This window comes from Arvicola amphibius, chromosome 10, assembly GCF_903992535.2.
Source record: "Arvicola amphibius chromosome 10, mArvAmp1.2, whole genome shotgun sequence".
NCBI classification, from domain to species: Eukaryota; Metazoa; Chordata; class Mammalia; order Rodentia; family Cricetidae; genus Arvicola; species Arvicola amphibius.
This window is the reverse complement of record NC_052056.1, coordinates 3,100,891-3,121,499: the sequence shown is the minus strand read 5'-3', so window position 1 is coordinate 3,121,499 and position 20,609 is coordinate 3,100,891.

The following is a 20,609-nucleotide window of genomic DNA, read 5'->3' as shown; positions in this document are numbered from 1 at the left end:
CCAGTGAGACTCTGTCTCACAAAACAAGGCAGAAGTCTGACCTCAGCTGCTGTTCTTCATACGCCCCACCAAAGTGGAATTCGATGTTATGGAACAGCAAGCTGCCATCAGACCCTTCTGAATACCAGGACTTTCCTAGAAACACCAATGGATGGAGTCCAGGTTCTTTCCAAAGCTTTACCAGCTGTACGTCACAGAAAAAGAAGCAGAGAGGCTACCTCCACCAACCAATGGGAGCAGATGCAGAGACCCACAGCCTAACATTAGGCAGAGCTCTGGGAAGCCCTAGGAAGAGGGAGAGAAAGGACTGTAGGAGCCAGAGGGGTCAAGGACACCATGAGAACTCGGCCCACAGACTCAACTAGGCAGAGCTCTTAGGGGCTCACAGAGACTGGAGTGGCAATCATGGAGCCTGCATGGATCTGAGCTAAGTCCTCTGCAGATATGTTATGGTTGTGTAGCTTGGCGTTCTTGTGGGACTCATAACCGTGGGAGTGAAGAGCATCTGTGACCCTTTTCCTCCTACTGGACTGCCTAGTCCAATCCTGATATAAGGGTGTGTGCCTAGCCTTTCTGTAACTTGATATGCCATGCTTGGTCGATACCCCTGGAGGCTCTTCTCTGAAGGGAAACAAGGGAGGAGTAGATTGGGGGAGAGAGAAGGTAGGGGGCTAAGAGGAGTAGAGGGAGGGGATGTAACGTATGAGAGAAGAAGAAAAGAAAAAGAAGGAAGATGGGGAGGTAAAAACTGAGCCTCGGTCGTGCTACCTCACCCCAGCTACTGTGCCCAGGCACACTCTGTGTCCTTGGCTCCTCTGCACCGTCCACCCCACTTAGGCAATTCATTTTCTGGGCTAACAAAAGGTCAAACCAAGCTAGAAGCATTTCTATATCTAAAACTATATTTAAAATTTCCCGACTCCAGGAACATTTGTTTTCCTGTTCTTATGCTATAGGATGATGTTTAAAAGTAGAACCAAGGATGGCAGTGAACTGGGGTTGATAATCAACAGTCAGTTACTAACAACATGATTGGAAAGTCAGATGGTGTGATAGATACATGAATATAAACGCCTCCAATGAGGCTGGGGGTGTGGCTCAGCGGCAGAGCATGTGCCTGGCTTATATACCTCCCGGGTTTGATCCCCAGGACTGTAAAACAAAATCACCAAATGCCGAGGCCGCCACAAGAAAGTAAAAGCTGAATCATCCCGGAACACTAAATGCTATAGAGCGGGTGATGCCAAGTGGCCTGGACATCTTTTCCTGTATCTTCCGTCTGGTCGTTCTGTCCTGTGTTCTGTAAGGATGCCCTTCAAGTCCCGCAGTCAGCAGTTTTCATATATATATATTCATATATAATCAAACGTCCTAGTCAACCTTTAAAACAACCTCAAATTTAGGGGCTGGAGAGATGGCTCAGCAGTCAAGAGCCCTTGCTGCTCTTGCAGAGGACCCAAGTTTGGTTCCCAGCTCTCACACGGCATCTCCCAACCACCTGGAACTCCAGCTCCCTGAGATGTGATATCCTCTTCTGGACTCTATGGACACCCGCATTAGAGGGCACATAACTCCCTACCTGTGCACACATACACATAGACACATAATTTTAAAATAATAAAAGTAAATTTTAAAACTCTTCAGGTGTAACTCTTCCAGCCTCTACCCTACCCATCAAGCCCGTGGAGAGCAATCACACAACCCTGAGCGAGGCCCATTTCTAGAAAGGGCCTAAATGTGTGTCCCTTTTCCTGACGTTAGTGTGTTCCCATGGCCACCACCGCAGAAGCAGGTCATCCACACACGTCTCCCTGACCTGTACAGTCAGCAAAGGCACATTTCAATGGAGCGTGGAGCCATTTGTGACTCTCCTAGCCAGTGCGGAGCCTGCTTAGCTGGGAGAAGCCATTTCTGGTTATAGCCCTAAGTCACAAGTGCCAGCCCTCCATGCCACAGCTGTGAAGAACGCAGACTCCGGGCTCTGAAGCAGGTCTATGCTTCCAGGCCCATAAGGGACAGATCTACAAAGTCAGCCTTCATCCATGCAAAAAATTAAAATCCATAGCAAACACATTTATTTGTATGGTAACCAAAAAATTCATTAAAATCTTTAAAATGGGGTTATCTTAAAATCCTGTAATCAAATTCCCTGTGTTTAACCACTTACTCTATATGATAGAGCCCTTAACTATCATTGAAGTTTGATTCTTGGTCAAATTGCATTTAATAACTTTATTTCCCCATGCCTAGTGACTTCTATCTTGGTTCCCCCAAAATGTACAAGTAAGTAAAAGCTAGAACACACTTGAAGCCAGTTTCCAAGGGAACAACTATTGATATCAGCACACATTGTCCCTAACAAACTAAAACTCAGAAGTTACCGTCTATGAAGGAAAAGTTTCTACAAAAAAAAAGTCTACATCACCTATTAGCTTATTAATACTACAAAAAGTAGCTACATATGCATTCAATACTGTGGGAAAGTAAAGAGAGGAGCCCAGAGGCTATGGTGTTTCCATCAGAGTAAAACTCCTTTCTCCTTTCTGCTGTCATCGCTGAGGAGTGAGGATGTTGAACTGAACTGAACTCTCACAGGAAGCCTGACTATGACAAAAGGAAGCCTTGTGTGTGTGCAGACCGAGCATTAAATAGCAGTCAGGAGAGGGAGGCAGGATGATAGCCAGCCAGGTCTATTTCTGAAGGGTTATTTCTGTAGGTTGTTGAGGAAGCCTCAGTACAAAAAGACTTCAGTACACAGAACCTACAATTCCAAAGGGTGCGCTCCAGGAAACGGCTTAATAAAATTCACACGGATGTAATGGGGACCCAATCTCAAAGAACAGTCTGATTTAGGAGCCCACAGCACACTACTTAGGACAACTGGCAGTGTATTGTCTCTCAAATCCTGACACCCCCGTTCTTGTTATCATGTGACCTCCTCACTGTGATATCAAGATGAACGACCCCACTTTTCCCAAATTCACAACTACTCTGAGGCTAGCATTTACTGTATCAGGATAGCAATGCGTGTTTCTCAAAGTTGGAGCATGGTTTGTTGCATGACGGAAATACCACGCTGACTGCCATGTGCGTGCACGTTAGATCTGAGCCCAACCACAAACGAATGGACAAGTGTAAATAAATCCTCCACACTCGATGAACCTGTTTCTCTGTCACACTAACTCACTGTAGCATGTGTATCCACAAGCAGCATGCTTCTGTCCTTGTTACCATGGGAACCACTGCTACCCGGGAAAACCGGATGCTATCAGGGTTTGGTTTTCATTCACCCGATCTTAGTGGCGTAGTGCTGATGCTGGCTCAGATGGAGAGAGTTCTATTTTGTGCTCAGATATATCAGGAATAAACTTACTTGCAACAGCCTTTCCTAGGAACAACAGTCACAGAAGGGAGGACGTGACCAGGTACTAAAGACTATTTAAGGCAGCGCTGTTGGTGGTGTGTGCGTGCGCATGCTCAGAACCAAGGTCTTGCGCATACTAAGTTTTTTTTCTGCCATTGAGCTCTATCACAGACCTTGTTGTTTGTTTGTTTCTTTTATTTGCAGACAAGGTCTTGCTGAGTTGCCCGGAGTGCACCCACACTTGCCAATCTTCCTGCAAAGTCTCCCCAGTAGTTGGGATTCCAAGAGTGTCCCACCCCCTGTGCAAGGTGCTATTATGAGTCTGAAGGAATGTGTCTGTTGCCGTTCTAATCCTAGAACAGAAAGTAAATCCTGGCCTCATCTCTTCTAATTCCTTTCATTTCTCCCCCCTGCGATCAGAGATCCACCCAGTCACTCTGTCAGGGCCTCCTTTTACCTGAGTCCTTTACTAAATCCTTAACATTCCATGGCTCTTTGATAGGCTCAAAGAAAGACTCATCTTGACAGATGTCTTCGAGGCTTGGATACGGGTGTGGCTGTAAATCAACACACCTATTTAGAATCCACACCGCAGAGTTATGTGTCCCTAAGACAGCTGCTAGCAGTCTCCCGTGGAAACTAAGCACACACACAACAAAGAGACTGTGAGTCCCAGTAGGGAGGCTTCTCAATGGCAGCTGAGCTTGTCTAACGTGACTTCCCAGTGCTGATGAGGCCTCGTGCTTGGTGTGAATATTTGACTTTTGGAAAGAAATACGCCTGTGCAGACGGTAGGTTAAACCTGAGGACGGTGGGTTAAACCTGAGGACGGTGGGTTAAACCTGAGGACGGTGGGTTAAACCTGAGGACGGTGGGTTAAACCTGAGGACGGTGGGTTAAACCTGAGGACGGTGGGTTAAACCTGAGGACGGTGGGTTAAACCTGAGGACTGCATTTGGAGTTTCACAAACACGGCAGGGCCGCCAGGCTAGGCTGTGAGCTTGAATTTTCAGGAAGTTTCTCATTCTGTTTCATACTCCACTATTTCACCGGGTGATGTCACCTGAGAACCGAGCTGTCCACGCCCATGAGGTGCAGCGGTATGGCCTTTATACAGCCCTCCCTGGGGACAGGGCACACGGAATCCGGATGTGAAGTCATGACTCTAGAGTAGCCATGTGGAAGCTCCATGTTCTCCTCTGAGAAAGCCCTGGTTTCATTCGCCTGACGGCAGCCTTAGAAAGCTCACTCAAAGGCTGGAAAAATGGCCCAGGACTAAGTGCTTACTGCACTACCATGGTAATCCCAGCCCCGTTCCTCAAACTCACACAAAGGCATAAGGAGGGAACCCACAAAGTTGTCCTTTGGGTCTGCAGGAGTGCTCCACATACAACATGTGCCTGTCCTCACACATATAGCACATGCACACAGACACGGACACACTAATAATAATTAGCAAAATAAAAATCACAAACAGGTTGATTTGCTAAAGTCCATACTTTCCCAGAATCGCTTGCCTGGTGAAATCTGTTCTTTTTGTAGCTTGGCTACTCCTTTACTTGAGTTTGGCAGTGTGCTAATACTTTTACATTCTTCTTCTAAAAATGTATATTTATATGATTCTATGTGTGTTTCTGGGTGGGTGGGCATGCAGGCCCCCTCGGAGGCCAGAGGTGTTGGATTCCATGGAGCTGGAGATACAGATAGTTATGAGCCACTCGATTTGAGGGCTGGGCACCAAACTAGATTCCTCTGAAAGCGGCAAGTGCTCTTAACCACTGAGTCATCTATCCAGCTCCCAAATAATAAACTTCTATAGCCCCAAACATGTCAGGAAACTGCAGGCATCTCATATTCTGTGCAGGAGGTAGGACAGGTCTAACTGTACATTGTAAAAGACCCTGGAGATCCACTTATGCAGAGTAATCTAGAAAACCCACAGCAGTCATTTGAGTCTTGCTCTCCTCACCTACCCCCTGATTTCTGTGTTTGTCATATACTTCTACTTGTGGGGCAAATTTCCACACGAGGTGGGTCAGACTGCAGGCAAGTGTACTAACAGAATGGATTACCCAGGGATGCATGAGATCGGAAGCTGGGTAGAGTCCTTGGAGGCCTTCTATTCAACAGGGGATGTGTTATCCAGGAACTGAGGACGTGGGTTAAGGATCCAGATATAGAGACAACACAGTGATCATTTACAAAGCAGACAGGAAGGAAGGTCTGGGGAGCTAGTTCAGTGGGTGAGTTACCCACTAGGTAAGTGGGCAGTCATGAGGTCCTTAGTTCAGAATGCTAGCACCCATAAGAAGGGCTGGGTGTGGCCAATGCCAGGCAAACAGAGGCAGGTAGACCTCAGGAGGTCCAGCCTGTCGAGCTAATCAGTAATTCCAGGTTCAGTGAGAGAGACTGTTCTCAAAAAGCAAAGAGAACAGCTGAGGGATGTATACATGTCAATCTCTGGACCCCATAGGCATTACACACACATCCTCAACCATACAGCACACAAACAAACCAAAAAAATAAGCACACGGTAGTGTGGCTGCCAGTCACCAAGACCAAAAGAGAATACCCAGCTCTGGTGTCCACCTTAGCATGGACAAAAGCTTGCCCAAAGACAAGACATGGGGAGACCAGAGTTAAATAACACCAGGAGAAAGGTCATGGTATGTAGGCAGAGTTTTATGTTGGGACCACAGGCTCTCAAATAACCACATAGAGATTTATTAATGATAAATGTTAGACTGACAGCTTAGGCTTGTTACTAACTAGCTCTGACAACTTAAATCCACCCATACTTATCTATTACTACCACGGGGCTCAGTGCCTGTTTTCAGCACAGCAAGTTCACCTCCTGCTTCCTCTGCTCCTTTGGCGACTCCACCTTTTCCATCACTACTCTCTCTTTTCCCCTACCTGCAAGTCCCACCCAACCGTTTCCTGCCTAGTTATTGGCCATTAGCTCTTTATCAAAGCCATCATTCCTCCTGTCCCACTCAAAGGCACATCTGAATGACCTAAAAGCTTCTCAACAAGTCCTACTATGTTGGGACTTGACCACCTCCCAATAGGACTAAACAGAATAAATCCTTTAATACATGCACCTTTGTGGGACATTCAAGAATCAAACTTGATGAAAGGTGGGATGAACAATAGAGTAGCATAGTAAAGCACACATTAACTCATGGAAGGCCAAGAGAATGAAGCTCCAGAGCACAGGTTTAGACACAGTGCTTCCAAACCAAGAGAGTCGGCAAAGAATGAAGGAACTCAAAATTTCTATTGTTGGGCAACACAAAACGAAGGCTGAACCTCCAGTAGCAAGAGGTGGGCCAAGACAGGAGTGAGAAGTAGCTGGAGAAGAGCTGAACTGGGTAGGACGCTGGGATGTGCTAACTGGAAGGAGGGTTTGCAGAGAGCTGAACCTGAGGAGGGCAGGCTTGGCCCATGGCACCTCCAGGTCTCTCAATGTAATCAGAAATGGATGCAGAGCTCATTTCCTGGTGAAAGTTGGGGGACAGAAGCAAGAACCATGCTATAGCCTGTCTAGTTCATTTCAAATGTCAACTTGTCTCAAATGACAGACTGTTGAGACCAGCTTGACCTGTGAGCACGGCTGTGAGGGATTGTCCTAACTGTTAGGTGATGTAGGAAGATGCTTCCCATTGTGAATGTCACCATTCCCTAAGTCAGGGGTCTTAAACTATGTAGGACAGGAAGGCTAGATAAGTAGCTGAAGTAGGCATCATGGGTATGCCCACTTCTACCCATTCTTGCCTGTGGATGGGATACAACCAGCTACTTCAAGCTCATGCCTTGACTTCACTTCAAAAATGGACTGCAGACTGGAAATAAGCCAAATAATTTCCTGCTCCATATTCTTGGAAAACAACAAATTCAGATAAGTGGTTCAGGTCTCTTGCTAATCACAGACTATTCTTGAGTTCCAGCTGACCAGACACCATATCTTCTTAATTAAAATGTCACATAGACAGTGCCAGTAGAGCATTTGCTTCCCTCTGGGAAGTTACAGGCCACCTCCATTGCCTGCAATGCCCTCTATTCTCATCGCCCAAGTGCCCACAGAGCATCCCACTGAACTCTGATTACTCAGTGACTTTTCAGGTCTAAGGCTTGAACGCCATTACAGTCTTCCTCAAAAACCATGGTCAGGTCTGTCACATCAATACCCAACTCCTGGTATCAATTTCTGTCCTGGTTAGGTTTCTACTGCTGTGATGAACACTAGGACTGAAAGCAACTTCTGGGGGAAAAGAGTGTATTTCACCCTACAGCTCCACATTGCAATACATGGCTGAGGGCTTCCCTCCAAGAAGCACATCTGCCCTGGGCTTTCACATCCTGCAGAATAAACAGAGGTCAGCTTCTAGCAGATAGATAGATACAGGGAAGTTATTCCAATGGACATTCTGAGACACACTTAAGAAGTGTTTGGTCACCTGAACCACTATAATTTAAGCTGTGAATGTTCATCAAACACCCATGTGTCGAAAGCTTAGTTCACAGCCTGATACTATTTGGGGGTGAGAGAACATAGACAGTGGATTCTAGAGGAAGAAAGAGTATTGGACACTAGACAGAGATACTGGGACTCAAGCTACTTCCTCCTCATCTTTTGCTTCCTAGATGCCACTAAGTGAGTAGCTTCCTTCACCACTTGTTCCCATTCACGATGCACTGTGCCATCACAGACCCAAAGTAACACAAACAATCAAGTAGAGGCTGAAACCTCTAAGTCCGTGAGTCTAACCCAACCTTTCTTCCTGTTAAGTTGATCATCTTTGATTCTTTGGAAATTCACTAATGTAAGTGCCTAACGGGGATAAGTGAACGGTTGGGAATGAAGAGCCTGTCTCTTGGCAATTGCCTCAGCTGTTCTACCTCAAGGAGAACATTTCTGACCTGGTTTTCTAGTAGCAGAGGCTGGAACACTCTCTATGAACCAATCATGTACTGAGCCTCCTCGTTCAGTCATCAAAGAGTTCATTGGTTTCCTAATGGCTTTGAGAAGTTTGGAAATATTTGACCCCCACAGGCATTTTGTAATAACGTGTCTGCCATTTGGTGGGAAGTGTGTCCTACTACAAAGGTTGGGGGATCCCTCCTACAGTCCAGGAGATCAGGTGTGCACCACCACAGTGGAGTTGGGGGGATCCCGCCTACAGTCCAGGAGATCAGGTGTGCACTGTCACGTGGTGGTTGGGGGGATCCCTCCTACACTCCAGGAGGTCAGGTGTGCACTGTCACAGTGGAGGTTGGAGGATCCCTCCTACACTCCAGGAGATCAGGTGTGCACCATCACAGTGGAAGTTGGGGGATCCTTCCTACAGTCCAGGAGATCAGGTGTGCACCATCACAGTGGAAGTTGGGGGATCCCTCCTACAGTCTAGATCAGGTGTGCACTGCCACAGTGGCGCTGCATGCATTGTAAGCTAACATGCGACTGGAAAGTCATCCCATTTGTATCGCTGTGCTGACCTGAGCACCATCGCATTGCTCTGAGGACGATGCTCATACACACTGCGCTCCCTTACAAGCCCCTTCTCTGGAGCTAGAAGCCTAAGAGCCATCCTTGTGCTGTGCCCCCCAGCCCCCAGTTTCCATACTGCCATCGTCCACAACCCATGGAATGGTGTTCAGATTTCACCATCTCTACCACACTAACCCTCCTCCACCTTCAGGCCAGCTCCATTGGTTGGCGAACAGGTACCATGTCTCTAGTCTCGTCCCCTCTTTCACTCACACTGTGCCAAGGCTGCTCATGCTAAAACAGAGGTTGGCTCCTATCACTTAAGACTGATCTTTCAGAAGAAAGGCCACAGCACCCTCGCCTGGATCAGGTCTGGATGCCTCCCCTCACCCTCTCTTCCTCTCCACTCTCCTGGCCCAGGTCTGGATGCCTCCCCTCACCCTCCCTTCCTCTCCACTCTCCTGGCCCAGGTCTGGATGCCTCCCCTCACCCTCCCTTCCTCTCCACTCTCCTGGCCCAGGCAGGTCTGGATGCCTCCTCTCACCCCTCCCTTCCTCTCCACTCTCCTGGCCCAGGTCTGGATGCCTCCCTCACCCTCCCTTCCTCTCCACTCTCCTGGCCCAGGTCTGGATGCCTCCCCTCACCCTCCCTTCCTCTCCACTCTCCTGGCCCAGGCAGGTCTGGATGCCTCCTCTCACCCTCCCTTCCTCTCCACTCTCCTGGCCCAGGTCTGGATGCCTCCCCTCACCCTCCCTTCCTCTCCACTCTCCTGGCCCAGGTCTGGATGCCTCCCCTTACCCTCCCTTCCTCTCCACTCTCCTATCTCTAACAACACTTGCAAGCCCATGTGTTTGCTCCTCTCAGCCTCTGGGCTTTGCTTATTTCCTCTCTTTGTTCAGGATGCTCCTGCGCAACCCTGTCCAGCTCCTGCTTGGGGAGCAGGCTACCTGGTGGTCATGGCTTTCTTGATAATGTCCATCACCCCGCGTCAGGATGAGCCAGTGACATCTTCCTCTCCATTCACGGCACCCACCCTTTGACAAGTCACCTGCTATCATGACTGGTACCCCAGTCAGCATCACCTCCAAACACACACAGCCAAGGGTTATTTGAAGAAGTCTAAATGGGAGATTTTCTTGATCAGATTGCCTGTGAGCACATCTTCTGGGAATTTTCCTCATTACAAATTGAGGTAGGAGGACCTAGCACACCCACTGTGCGTGGTACCATTCCTAGGAAGGGGTCCTGGTGTAGGAAGAGGCAGCTGTCTGGATGCTAAGGAACATTCCAGAAAATAACGCTCTTCCACGGCCTCTGCTTCAGTTGCTGCCTATAGGCCCCCACCCTGAGTCTTTCACTGATGGACTGCTACCCAGAAATGTAAGATGAAGTAAACCTTTTCATCCCCCAAATTCTCTTTGGTCATCGCTTTTATCACAGCAACAGAAAGCAAACTACAACAACAGGACTTGCAATATGTAATATAAGGTAATCATAAACACTATCCATATATTATATATATATATAAAATATATATAATATATATGAGCATCACCAGAGTCAGCATTTGTAACTATGGTGTGCCCACTTTAGGGGGTGGTTCTACTCTAGTACATATTAAAGTCAATAGTATAGAGAATAACATGAGATTCTGCTGTGGGTAGGATGTTTGGGGAGTACTAAAATCTCAGCAATCAAGATAATTTAATATTTTTGCATAAAACTTATATAATACCCATGACAGACACGATTCTAAAATTTTAGATAAAGATGGGGTCAGTAAGAGTTTGGGGAGTTTATTTTAGAAAGGAGGAAAGATCTAATATTTCTTATCTCAGCTATAGCTTTAGGAATTAGAAAAGGAATAAATTAAACCCAAAATAGGATGAAGAGAATTAATGAAATTGAAACTAAATCATCAAGAGCTTTTCTTCTAAGAAATCTACATTCTCAAAAAGAAGAAAAATATTAGGAAAGTTCTTAAAACCAATTATAGAAGAACTCGAGAGAATGATCAAAACAGCAAGCAGCCTTTGGAGGGAGTAGAATGTTCCTGAAAGCAGCCAGCACACGGAAGTTCCCATGTTCCTTGGCTCTGTCCTAAGGAAAACACCACTCGGGTGTTGCTGTTTTTCGGACTCTTAAAAACAGGGAGGTACCAGGGGTAGTGATGGATGAGAGGCGTCCAGGGATGCAGACCAATACGCAAAACCCAAAGCATCCCAACCACGTCAACACCTCTGAGACCAGCTCTGGTGTTCAGCTCTCACCAAGCTGCATCAGGATGGAAGCCCAGATGCCAACTGACGGATGCACGGATGAGGGAAATGGGGTGTGTGCACAATGGGGTCACACGCATCCATAATGGAGGAGGACAGAATCGTTTGCAATAAAAAATTAACAGAACTGGGAAAATTACATTAAAGTGAGGCCACCCTGGCTCAGAAGGGCAAGCAGCATGGTTCCTCTCGTGTGCAAAGGTTTCATGTGTGCAATATATGTATCAGGGCGGGAGGAACCGAACCGAGAAAGTGAGAGAACCCATGAGAGAAGAAAAAATAAAATAAGAGGCTTTAGAGTAGTGTATAAATGGGGTGACAGAACACGGGATGTAACGGGGTGGGGGGGGAAGATACGGGGGCAAAGAGCATGAACGGGAAAAGACGGGGAAGAGTGCAGGACAGAAGGAGCTGATCTGCCAAAACGAAGAATGTATGAAAATGTATCAAGGAGACTCGCTGCTCAGTAAGCTAACTTAAAAACATTAATAATAAATTTTAAGAAGAAAATAAAGAGAAGTAATTGTAAATGGAGGTAGAACTTTTTCTTTTGTCCTGGCCACTTGGTCCCCAACAATCACACAAAATCTTGTACTAATTAAAGAATGTTTGGCCTATAATAGTTAGCTCTTATAACTTGAATTCATTTCTATTAATCTATATTTTGCCATGTGGCTTCGTGTACATCTCTAGCACATGTGTTCCCTAACACGTCTTGTGTCCCCCCAGATGGCTTCTTTTCTTTCTCTGACCCCGCCCTTTTCCTCTCATTTTCAGTGTGACTTTTCCACCTGGCTTTATTCCACCTTGCTATAGGCTGAGGCAGCTTCTTTATTAACCAATGAAAGCCACATATATTCACTGAAAGGGAAAAGAGAAAGCTTCACGTAGCTAAGCTTGCTTAGGGGAGAATATCCCATGCTACGAGCTCACAGTGGAACTAAGAACTTCTGCATCTCTGATAAAGTCTGGAAAACAGTCTAAAACTAAACAACACACAGTAACCCACTCTCTAGGGAAAAAAACAACCAACAGACGCTCACATAGGATGAAGAGATGCCAAACGTATTATACAAAGGTCTTAAAGCAGTAAGTGGAGTGATCCTGAATGAGGTTGGGCTTCAGCCCAGGGACAGAGGGTTTGAGTAACCTGATAGGCAAAAGCAAAATAAACCAAAGCAACACCCTTATATTCAAATGGTAAATAAGTACATGATATCAATGAGTAAAAATGTAACTCTCACTAGAGGATGGAGATACCCAAGCCGAAAATTCAGAACTAAAAGTAAATCAAAATTTGTCTAAAATGATTAAAAGGTAGTGGCAAAATAATAATAATTAGCTTGAATATAAATCAACAGAATTATCCAAACTGAAGAAAAATAAGTTGAAAAACTGTATCAGATTCTAAAAACCCATGAGTCAGTAAATGTCTATTGTGTGAAGAAACAGTGTCCTCAGAAATGGAAAAAATATAGTTTGGAAAAAAGATTAAAAATACAGAGACAGAAATCATTTAGTGAAAGACGAAATTCAGACTGACAGTCTCCAGAAGCCCAGAGGTTCCCAGACAGGACACAAATCCGGGGTGTGTGCTAAGAAATGCCTGTCAAGATTCTATCAGCAACAACGGCATCACAAACCCTCTGAAAGGAACGAGGAAACTGCCCCCATGTATACAGGAACATGGAGATCCCACTGCCCACCGGCTCCAGAAGAGGAGCCCCCCCCTCGCCCCCCCCCCCCGCTGACGAACAGGAACAGTGCATGAAGTACCTAAATGGAAAAAAGTTAGTTCAGAATTCCAGTGCCACCAAAAAGAACTGCTTCAAGAATAATGAACAAATACATTTTTCAAATAACAGAATAAGAGAAATTACTCTTCTACCAGAGCCACAGAGAGATGTGTGTGTGTCTGTATGTGTCTCTGTGTGTATGTGGTCTATGTATGTCTCTCTGTGTGTCTCTGTGTGTCTCTGTGTGTCTCTGTGTCTCTCTCTGTGTCTCTCTCTGTGTCTCTCTCTGTGTCTCTCTCTGTGTCTCTCTCTGTGTCTCTCTCTGTGTCTCTCTCTGTGTCTCTCTCTGTGTCTCTCTCTGTGTCTCTCTCTGTGTCTCTCTGTGTCTCTGTGTGTCTCTGTGTGTCTCTGTGTGTCTCTGTGTGTCTCTGTGTGTCTCTGTGTGTGTGTCTCTGTGTGTGTGTCTCTGTGTGTGTGTCTCTGTGTGTGTGTCTCTGTGTGTGTGTCTCTGTGTGTCTGTGTGTGTCTGTGTGTCATGTGTGTGTCCGTGTGTCATGTGTGTGTCCGTGTCTGTGTGTCTACGTTAAAGGGATATCTTTAGGTTTACAGGAAGTAATGCCAGATGGAAACATCAGGAAGAAATGATTTCCAGGATAAACAATAAACACATGGAGACAATGGCTTGCTCCTAACTTCCTACATGTTCCTTGTGGAATGTATAAATGTGTGTGCTCCTCACAGAAACACATAAACAGCTCACAGAAGATGAGGAGTAGCCAGGACACCTAATCTTGTAGGCTTAAATTGGATATAATAGTAATTCTCATAAATTTGAAAAGTTACAGTATTAGTATTAAATCCTTAGGGAAAGTTATTTGAACTGCTAGCTTGGTTTATAAGGGCACATGGTATAAGAGCTCAGTTACAAAATAAAATCTCCGTTCTACTTTTACAAAAGTTCAATCTATATTTTTAAGGGTCACCAGTAGCACAGATTTAGAAAATAAAACCTGAAAACTGTATGACCACCTGTCACTCCGTCCCTTGGGTATCTGACACCCTCTTCTGGTCTCCAAGGACACCTGCACTTACGTGTACAACCCCACACACAAACACACACATGTGCACATGATTAAGAAAACAAAACAGAATATTTTAAAAACAGCCGCTAAGTCAAATGCGAGAGAGTCTTTAGAGAAGCCGTCATATTCTGTTGACGCAGAACAGCCACTCTTAGTTTTCTTTAAAAATTAATCCGAAAATCTACCAGAAAAATCTGGCTGAGCCATTCTTTCAGCATTCCAGCCTGGCATGAAACCAGCCGTCTCCTCGGGCCCCTGCACCATTGTCTGTAGATGCTGTATTCCGAAGCATTCCGGAATCTGTAAGCAGTCTGTTTACCAGCAGATGAGAGGGTAAGCCAAATGGGTCCACCCAATGGGATACCATTAAGATGGAAGATCTCTAATGACAATAGCAGTATAGACAGATTTCAAAGTCTTCATCCTGAGCCAGACACAAACGCATCCTGTAAGACCCAACACAACAAATCCTAAACCATCTAACACAATCCATAGCAACAGAGTTGCTAGGGTCGGAAGAGGGAAAGGCGGCTTGCAAAGGAGCATGGTAACGGGGTCTTAGGGTAAAGGAAATTATATTTTTTTTTATTTAGAGAATACTTTATTAGTTTTTGTAATCAAACCCACGTAGATAAGACCTTACATATTTAATACAGTGCGTTACCCCTGTACAAATGGGAAAAAAAATTAAGTTCAACATTTCTAGACCAATATGGCTGTTAATTTCTGTACAATGCCAACTCAACACAGTAAACTGGGATACTTTTTTCCAAAGTTGACAGCACAGCTAAAGTTTCCAAAAATTCAAATTATATATATGTATATATATATTTATATTTATATAAAAAGACCAATAATAGCAGTATGTTATGCATCAATAGCAGCAACAGCTTTTCCAGGTTCTGCAGTCATTTGAACAAAATTGTAGAGACATCCAGCACATTCCACTTAAAAAAAAAAAAGTAAAAAACAAAATCCCAGAAAACAGCACAGTTCTTTTACTCTTGTGGTACCTGGCACCATTTTTTTTTTTAAATTAGCTTCTCAATCATCATCTGGAAAGAAAACATTCTGAGCAACATCATTAAAAACAGCTCTGATAAAGCACGGTCACTACTATGTATCATAAAGCAGGGACACTGAAGCTGAAGGAGGCTTAGGGGAGTTTGGATCAGTCTAGAAAGCAGAGACTGGCCCTTTTAAGAGGGGCTGCTCCTGGCTTTGGGAGTGTCCCTATTTCAGATAATGTTACAATCATTTATTAATTAACACAGATTGCTGAGACCCCTGGGTGGCAGTCAGGCGGAAGGACAAGAGACCCGCTGTGAGAGGACTGAGAGTTTATGAACGTCTAACCAGGAGTCCCACCCTAAGTAGATACCCACCTCTGAGGCTCCTCCCATCCATCTGGTGTTCTTTGTTGTAACAATGTTTGCCATTTTAGCTGTTTTCCCTCTGTGGCTGTTTTTTCTCCAGCCCCTTAGATGATCTACAGCTGTCAACTCTCTCTGGCAGCCCCTCTGTAGGCTCCAGGTCTGTGACACTCACTTCTCTGGACCCCACCATCCCCCAACCCCATGGTCTCCAAATGTCACTCTCTTCCTGTCCCTCCCTCTGCAGTGTGGGCCACCTCGCCTCTAATCAAGGTCTGTCACTTTCACTCCCTGCTCACGGGTCATCCTCCCAGGACACACAACTCAGAGGTGGCCCCTAGATGACCTCCCCTCATCCAGGAACTCCTAACAGAAGGATGGTTCGCAAGTCCCTGCTTCCCTCAGGACATCAACCTGGACGATTCACATGGTTTCAGCACTTGACATGGGATTGTAAGATTAGTGTGAGCCTGGTGCCTGGTGGTTAAAGGGGAGAGGTTCCTGTTTCACCTAACCTGGATCACTGTTGAGGTTCTACATTTGCAAGACTCTCCCCTGAGCAGCCTCTCACCTGCTGGGCGGAGTTCCTAACTTCCAGGACCCTAACCCTCAGAACCTCTCATTCCCAAGAGACAAAGGCAGAGGGCACTCCAGTTTGAGGCCAGACTAACATTCACGGTGAGACCCTGTCTCAAAACAAAAGATTACCCAATCCACATAAGGTTCACCTGGAGGTACTTGGATGAATCTTTTTCTCACATGTTACTAACACGTGTCTATCAACAATGTAAAGCTGTATCGTGTGCCCAAATTCCTGTGCTGAGAGCTCCGGACCTGCCAATTTGCTGGAAACAATCATAACAGAGTCTGTTCTGACTTCCACGTTAAGGGCCCACATCCTCTCAGCCATACTGACACTCAGCTATTTCTCCATCTAAAAGCAGGCTGTTCCATAGTAAAGAATATGGAGACTAAGCCTCGCACAGGTGAGAGGACTTCCCCCAACACCACAGTGTTGTGATTGTCACAAAACGCCTAAGGAATCAAGGGAGGAAATATCTGTCTGGAGCCCCAGTCTCAGAAGTTTCCACCAGGCTCTTCCAGTTCCATGGCTGCAAGCCTGCGTGGTGGGAAGAACATCATGGCGGTACAGCGTGTGGTGAAGCTGCAACCCTCCCGTCGTGCATGCTGGAAGCAAAGAGGAAACCCTGGGGAAACGTCCTTCAAAAGCCCACTTGCATCAGCCTCCATCCTCCACCTGAGCCTACCTCCCCAGCCCATTCTACTATTACGGTGGGTCACTTGCTCATCCCATTGACGAAGTTATCACCTTCCTCATACAGCCCCCTTTTTATACTGCTACCAGCTCGGGACCTGTGTCAGGTGAGACATTAGGGGAACATTCCATGTTCAAATCATAATGTGTGTCGAAGAGGAAGCTTCAAGTCCAAGCATTCCGCAACGAACCTCTCCACACTGCGTGCCTCCTTCCCACCCTGTGCCCCCCCCCCCGTTGCCACGGCGAGCCTTGTGTCCCCCCCCACACCCTGTGACCCACTTCCCCCACAGCCACAGCAAGCCTTATGTCCCCCCAGTGCCACAGCGAGCCCTGAGCCTCCCGACACACACACAGCCACAGCGAGCCTTGTGGGCAGTGGCGGCGAGCCCCGAGCCCCGAGCCCCGCCCCACCATGGTGAGCACTGTAACTCTCACACCCATTCGGACTTAATCCTCACTGCCAGCTTCTTTTCCAATTGCTGTGACAGAAAGTGACTTAAGGAAGAAATGGCTTCCTCTGACTCACTGTTCCAGGGTGCAAACCATCGTGGCACGGAAGCCAAAGCATCAGGGGCTTGAAGATTCAGTCCAGTGGCATCCACAACCAGGAAGCTGAGAGCAATGAATGCGTGTGCCTAGCTCAGGCGATCCTTTTAATACAGAGCAGGACTCAAACCCAGGGAGTGGCGCCACCTGGCAAACAATTCTTCACAGGTGTGTCTGGAGGATTTCTCTAGCTGATTCTTATCAAGCTGACAATTAGCACTAACCATTAGCCTCACACAAAGAATATTCTGCCACACGTCAAGAAGGGCCCTCACTGCACCCTCAAGCAGCACCTATGGAGCACTGTCCTGATCCAAGTCGCCAGGGCTTTGTTTGCTTCTCTGAGACTGGCGTCCTTTATTAATTAACCTAGCACCATCAAAGTCTACTGTGTTTTTATGTCTGCCAAGAATATGGGCTGTCTGGTCCTCAATATCATCCTCTGTTCTCTGACAGTGGGGTCATCTTTTTGCAAAGGCAGTCTGTGCTTTACCCTATGGTCGTCTCATTTAAGAAAGTCCACAGCCTGGTCTACAAGAGCTAGCTCCAGGACAGGCTCTAAAGCTGCAGAGAAACTCTGTCTCAAAAAACCAAAAAAAAAAAAAAAAAGTCCACAGGATGAGAAAAGTATATTATGAGCTTCTGGAGATTGGAGGAACGGTTCCAGCCTTTACCAGGGAAACAGGAGGCTATTCAACATCCCTGGAACTGCAGAAGTCAGTTTAGACTAACGCGTGGTGTGACTGCAGACAAGATTTAAGGCCTTATGACAACTTACCTCTGGCAAGCCCACCAAGTATTTCCATCCACTTGAGAGAAAAAGCGGGCCATCCCCTTCCTAAGGACTCCTGATTCCAGCTGATAAGGAATTGGGGGATGGGATGGACAGCTGGGAAAATGGCCTCAGGGGAGCCATGAGATGAATCAACAGTCTCCCCTACAGTAGGCAGTAGGCTAGCACGCAGGGAGGGAACTTCCTGAGGGGAAGAGCAGCGGTGACAGAAACGATTAACCATGACACGGACAGAACCGGAGTGGAAGGACTCCTGAGAACCTTAGAACCCATGCTGATGCAGGAGACTGGACAGGCTGACCCATCAGAGCCCTCAGTAACCACGCACTGCCTCAGCGAGTTCCTAATTCTTTGGGACTTTGTGGGTTCCACATGGAAGACAGAGACTGGTCCAAGAGAGGCACTGGCCAAGCCTACTTCCCAGCTGAAGCGGTGCGGCTTGAAAACAGCCGAGCAGCAGCTTCCCGGATGTCCCATTGCCCCTGACCAAACAGCATGTGGTGAGCTGAATGCCATGAATGAGAACCAGCTGGATTTAATTTCCCTTGAAATTGAGGGTGGGTGAACCCTGCCACAGTTTGGAATTGCTGAATGTCTCAAACTATTCTTTTTTCCCAAGTGCTTTTGGTTCAGGAAAACCAAACCCACGGTGTTTGTGAAGCACAATCCCCCTCATTTGGAAGAAAAGTCATGTATTTTTAAGGGGAATTTGATCTACATTGTTCAACTTCTTTACACTTCATTTATCGAAATACATAATGAAATTTCCAAGAACCAAGAGAGACCTTTTATCTATTTAAAAGCTGTGTTTGTTTAGGAAAGAAAAGAGGGGGAAGTTTGGAACATTTTCATCCCAGAAAAGGTGAGCTTGGGTAGGCCACACTTTCAGAGGGTTCTGTGTCCCAGAATTGCACACATACCTGTCACATGTGCTCAGAGGGTACACTCAAAAATCTCATGGCAGGCCAGGGATGTAGCTCCAGAGTAGACTGCTTGCCCCTCTACAACGGTCAAAGCCCTGGGTGTGATCCCCAGCACTTCACAAACTGGCCTTGGTGGCACATACCGATAATCCCATCAGTCAGGGTGCAGGGGCTGGAAAAACCAGAAGTTCAAAGTTACTCTTCACATGTGGCAAGTTCAAGGTCAGCCTGTGCTATCCGAGACACAGTCTCAGAGAAAAGCAAGGGTAAGATGAGAGAGACCATTAAAGACAGGCTCAGCAGAGGCAGGGAGTGGAGCTACTTTGCTCCCTGTTGTCTCATCTCTGGTTACCAGGGTAACAGGTCTGATGTGGGATGCCCCTCTGTGTGCTGTGAACATGTTTTATTACCATTGGTTAGTAAAGAAGCTGCTTTGGCCAATGGTTCAGGCATATTCCTAACTAGCTCTTATATCTTAAATTAACACATTTCTATTAATCTATGTATTTCCATGAGGCTGTGGTTTACCACAGAAAGGAATCTTTCTCCTTTGGCAGCTACATTGCGTCTCTTTGACTCTACCTACTCTCTCTCTCTCTCTCTCTCTCTCTCTCTCTCTCTCTCATGTTTGGATTTCATGCCTGGCTTTATTCTGTCCTTCCATAGGCCAAAGCAGCTTCTTTATTAGTCACTGGTAATAAAACATATTCATAGCATACAGAAGGGAGATGATGTTCTATGAATATGTTTTATTACCAGTAAGCCACAGCCTTGTCTCTCTCTCTCTCTCTCTCTCTCTCTCTATATATATATATATATATATATATATATATATATATATATATATATCTTCCAGCCTGGCTATATTCTGTTATGTTACTGGCTGAAAGCAGTTTCTTTATTAACCAATGGCAATAAAACATATTCATACATACAGAGGGGAATCCCACATCACATATACACACACATACACACACACACACCACACACACACACATACATATGCCCATATATACACACATACAGACACATACCACATACAAACATACCACACACATTACATACACACACACACACACACACACACACACAAATAATCATAAAATAATGGCAATATCTAAAGCTGTCCAGTTCTAGCCATGCATGTCTGCAATAAGAAGATACTGTTGTAGACCCTGGTTCTCACAATAGGCTGTGATTGGCTTGCGAGAAGACTGAATTCCACCACTTAGAAATCAGCCAACTCGCATCTGATCCATTTTGTCAGAAAGGTTTATCTTTGGCAGGGGTCACGATCTTTGGGGGCAGAATGGAAGGGGCCTGTGAACAAGCCATACAGACCCACCCTATTCTTGTCAGACAGAAAGGTCGGTAGGTAGGTTACCGAGCCTTAGCGGCAGGCCTTATACCACAGGTGGACACTGCCTCAGCCCTCCATGAACCAGCACCACAGCCTTTGACCCATGGTAGCGTTGGCTTCACCAAGGCTGAGCTGTCACTGTCCGTCTGACAAGAGCTGAGATGGTAATCTAACCCAGGTGTGTTACTCTCAAAGTCTGATCCCTTAAGTCAGTGGTTCTCAACCTTCCTAACACTGTGACCCTTTAATACAGTCCCTCATGTTGTGGTAACTCCCAACCATAAAATTTACTTTGTTGCTGCTACTTCATAACCGTAATTTTGCTACTGTTAAGAATTATAGTGTAGATATCTGATATGCAGGATAGTTGATATGTGATCCCC